Source organism: Colobus angolensis, unplaced genomic scaffold (genome assembly GCF_000951035.1).
Source record: "Colobus angolensis palliatus isolate OR3802 unplaced genomic scaffold, Cang.pa_1.0 Scaffold300, whole genome shotgun sequence".
Classification (NCBI taxonomy): Eukaryota; Metazoa; Chordata; class Mammalia; order Primates; family Cercopithecidae; genus Colobus; species Colobus angolensis.
This window is the reverse complement of record NW_012116267.1, coordinates 648,632-653,539: the sequence shown is the minus strand read 5'-3', so window position 1 is coordinate 653,539 and position 4,908 is coordinate 648,632. Positions and strand designations below refer to the sequence as shown.

Here is a 4,908-nt window from a genome sequence, read left to right as displayed (position 1 = left end):
GTCTTTAATAAAATTCAACATCCCTTCATGTTAAAAATTATCAATAAACTAGGTATTGAAGGAACATACCTCACAATAATAAGAGCCATATATAACAAACCCACAGCCAATATCATACTGAATGGGCAATAGCTAGAAGCATTTCCCATGAAAACCAGCCAAAGACAAGGATACCCTCTCACCGCTTCTATTCAACATAGTATTGGAAGTTCCGGCCAGGGCAATCAGGCAACAGAAAGAAATAGAGTATTAAAACAAAAAAAGAAGTCAAATTATCTTTGTTTGCAGATGACATGATCCTGTATCTAGAAAATCCCATTACCTCAGCCCAAAAGTTTCTTAAGCTGATAAGAAACCACAACAAAGTTTCAGGATACAAAATCAATATGCAAAAATCACTAGCATTCTTATACATCAACAACAGCTAAGCAGAGAGCCAAGTCAGGAATGAACTCCTATTCACAACGGCTACAAACAGAATAAAAAAAACCTAAGTAACAGCTAACAAGGGAAGTGAAGAATCTCTTCAAAAAGAACTACAAACCACTGCTCAAGGAAATCAGAGAGGACACAAACAAATGGAAAAACATTCCATGCTCGTGGATAGGAAGAATCAAGATTGGGAAAATGGCCATACTGCCCAAAGTAGTTTATAGATTCAATGCTAGTCCCATTAAACTACCATTGACATTCTCTGCAGAATTAGAAGAAATTATTTTAAAATTCAGATGGAACCAAAAAAGAGCCTAAATAGCCAAGACAATTCTAAGCAAAAACAACAAAGCTGAAGGCATCAGGCTACCCAACTTCAAATTATACTACAGTAACCAAAACAGTATAGTACCGGTACAAACACAGACACAAAGACCAACGGAACAGAATAAGAGAACTCAGAAATAAGATTGCACACCTCCAACCATCTGACCTTCCACAAACCTGACAGAAACAAGGAATGGGGAAAGGATTCCCTGTTTTATAAACGGTGCTGGAAGAACTGGCTAGCCATATGCAGAAAGTTGAAACTGGACTCCTTTTTTACAACATATACAAAAATTAACTCAAGATAGATTAAAGACTTCAATGTAAAACCCCAAACTATAAAAACCCTAGAAGAAAATCTAGGCAACACCATTCCAGACATAGGCATAGGCAAAAATTTCATGACGAAAATGCCAAAAACAATGGCAACAAAAGCAAAAATTGACAAATGGGATTTAATTAAACTAAAGACCTTCTGCACAGCAAAACTATCATCAGAGTGAACAGAAAACCTACATAATGGAAGAAACATTTTGCAATCTATCCACCTGACAAAGGTCCAGTATCCACAGTCTACAAGGAACTTAAACAAATTTACAAGAAAATAAAAAAAAAAAAAAACATTAAAAAGTGGGCAAAGGACATGAACAGACACTTCTCCAAAGAAGATATGTTTGGCCATACACATGTGGCCAAAAAGTGTATGAAAAAAGGCTCAACATCACTGATTATCAGAGAAATGCAAATCAAAACCACAATGAGATACCATCTCACACCAGTCAGAAATGGCGATTATTAAAAAGTCTAAAAACAACAGATGCTGGTGAGGTTGTGGAGAAACAGGAATGCTTTTACACTATTGGTGCAAGTGCAAATTAGTTCAACCATTGTGGAAGACAGTGTGGCGATTCCTCAAAGATCTGGAGGCAGAAATACCACTGGACCCAGCAATCTCATTACTGAGTATATACCCAAAGGAACAGAAATCATTCTATTATAAAGATACATGCACATGTATGTTCACTGTGGCACTATTCACAATAGCAAAGAAATGGAACCAACCCAAATGCAAATCAATGATAAACTGGATAAAGAAAATATGGTACATATACACCATGGAATACTATGCAGCCATAAAAAGGAGCATGCCCTTTGCAGGGATATGGATGGAACTGGAAGCCATAATTCCAAGTGAAGTAACGCAGGAACAGAAAACAAAACACTGCATGTTCTCACTTATTATTGTGAGCTGGATGATGAGAACACATAAACACATGGTGGGGGACGACACACACTGGGACCTGTTGGGGGTAGGGTGAGGGAGAACATCAGGAAGAATGGCTCAAAATAAACAAATAAATAAATTCGATGTGCTGTAAAATACACACCAAATTTCAACTAGTACCCCCAAAAAGTCAAATAACTCATTAATAACTTTTTATAGTGATTATATGTTAAAATTTGGTTACATTGGATTAAAATATATTACTAAACTTTTACTTGTTTTCTTTTACCTTTGTCAGAGGGCTACTAGAAAATTTTAAATTACCCATATAGCTCACATTATATTTTAATTAGATAATCTTAACCCAGAGTATTTATGAAAACGAGAATCTCAGAGGTAGCCCAGGAATCTGCACGGTTAACAAGCATCCAAGTGACTAAGATCACGGCTATTTGAAAACCCCTGACACAACAGTGACTTGAAGCATGAATCAGGACACTTGGATTCTAAACATCATTCAGTTCTTCTTACCTGGGCCTTAGTATCCTCATCAATAAAGTGAAGGGCTTGGATTAGACCTGGAAAGTTGTCTGATTTAAGGCTTCCGATCCCATTACCCACTGATTATTTGTCCATAAACCTAGGCCAGCAAAGATCCCTAAATGGACCCAGATGGGTACCAGATGCAGGCAGGTGGGACCTTAGGGAGGTTTTCCTGGTTTTCACACCCTCCGGAGGACTCCGAAAGAATGTTCACCCGGGGGCTTCCCAGAAGAGTACAGCCAACTCCTGGGGAACCACATGGAACCTTGTCTGCATCAACATCCTTATCACCAACTGCCCAAGGACTGCTAAGTCCAGCACAGCCCCTCGATATGTCCTAGAGCCGACTCATACCCTTAGGCCGCCCTAAAAGTGGCCAAGATTCCATGGATCAAACAGAAGAACCCAGCCAATCCCAAGAAAGGTGACTCGACTCAACCTACCAACCTATTCAGCCAGAAGAATTCCTTTTCAGCAGCCGATTGGGAAACCAATTTTTCCCCCTGTGGAACTATCACTTTCACCTTTCCAAGAGGACTCTGTCAAAAGTTGCTAACCCACCCTTCAGAACCTTCGAAATTTACCTTCCTAATTGAAGGGAGGTTTTCCATTTGGGAAAAAAATGGTTCATTCAAAAAAAGAACACATGTGTTCGGCGGCGCTCCGCGCGGCGGGGTTCTAGGCCGAGGTCTCACCGCGAGCTGCAGGTGAAGTGCTGGCGGCTAAGAGCATGCGAGTCGCCGCCACCCGTTTGGCGTTGGCTCTGGCGCCGGCGTCGTTGTGTCCTGACAACCGCTCCGGTAACCGGTTCCGAGACAGTGGGTGCGGCCGCTTTAGCCCTGAGCGGGCTCCACAGCTGCCTGCGGGTCTCTGCTAGTGCCTGACCCTTCTCGTCGCAGACCCTACGCCGAGCAGCGACCCTGAGCCAAGAGCGGGAGCCCCGGCAATGGCGGCCTGGACAACCTCGCACCGGTCAATCAAGGGGACCCTGAAGAACAACTTCCTCTATGGTGGCGTCTGCCGAACAGCCCCACGGGAATGTGGACGAGTTGCTGAACAAAAAATCCCGGAAGTGGGATGAAATGAACATCCTGGCGATATATCATCCAGCAGACAAAGCCTATGGTTTAATGAAAACAGATGAACCAAGCACTTCTTCCCATCGTATTATGGGTGATGATGAAGATGCATGTAGTGATACAGACATCACTGAAAACACGGCACCAGATATCTTAGCTAAGAAATTAGCTGCTGCTGAAGGCTCGGAACCAAAGTATTGGGTTCAGGAACAAGACAGCAGTGGAAAGGAGGATAGTAACTTCTCACCTGAAGAACAAGAAAAAAAGTGACAATTTGAAATGAAAAGGAAGCTTCATTACAATGAAGGACTCAATATCAGACTAACTAGACAGTTTCAAAAAACCTACATGATGATGACGAAGATGAAAAAATGTTAGAGACTGCAGATGGAGAAAGCATGAATACGGAGGAATCAAATCAAGGATCTACTGCAAGTGACCAACAGCAAAACAAATCACGAAGTTCATAGAACAGATTGGTTCAACGCTGTAATTGTTTGTTAGATATACACCCTGTTTCTATAATTGCTTCTTGTTCTCCACAATTCATGACTTAAGTACCAAAATGCATACCAGTTATTATATATTGCCAAAAATTAAATGATAAACTTAGAGACTGATTAGACTGAAAATGCCTAATAGATGTATATATTCTTGTGCCTAGTTCTTTACCACCAATACAGTGTAATATCATCAGTCCAAAATTGCATTACTTTTGTAAATACATTGGTTAATTTGTATTAGATATTATATAGCTTTTTATGCTTTAGAGGTTAAACAATATATTTGGGGGAAACTATTTTCATCACTCTAAATGTGGTGGTAGCTCTTATAAATTTGTCGGCTTTTTTTTTTTAATCAAAAGCCAACTGAACAACAGGACATATAGACTGATAAATATTCAGGCTGAATAGTGTTTTAACACTTGTCTTCAACTTGATTTGTCTGTGTAATTGAAAAGGATTTTAAGAGTTACTCTTGCATTTTCTGGCCTACTACCTTTAAAACTCCTGTTGTGTTTCTTTGTATTTACAAGGAAAGGACTGAACTTTTTCTCATCAAAACTGGCTTTTTTCCCACAAATAAATTATCAGGTTAAACTTGCACTAATGTCTGCTCTGTTTTTTGTTTTGGTTTTTTTCTATTTTATATTTTTGGTACACTGGGCAGACTCCAGAGCAACTTTTTTTCAGTAAATATTCTAATGTAGCTATCTCGGCATTCCTTTTAAATACCTGTCTTAACCTCCTGCTTTTATTTCTTACTCCTTTCCACACATACGCACACAATCCTTTACCTTTT

The 4,908-nt window shown here is 39.8% G+C and overlaps 1 pseudogene; it reads left to right on the top strand.

Annotated features, from left to right (window-relative positions):
* The first annotated feature begins 3,473 nt into the window (after positions 1-3,473).
* LOC105517489 lies at positions 3,474-4,076 on the top strand (annotated as a pseudogene).
* The last annotated feature ends 832 nt before the right edge of the window (positions 4,077-4,908 follow it).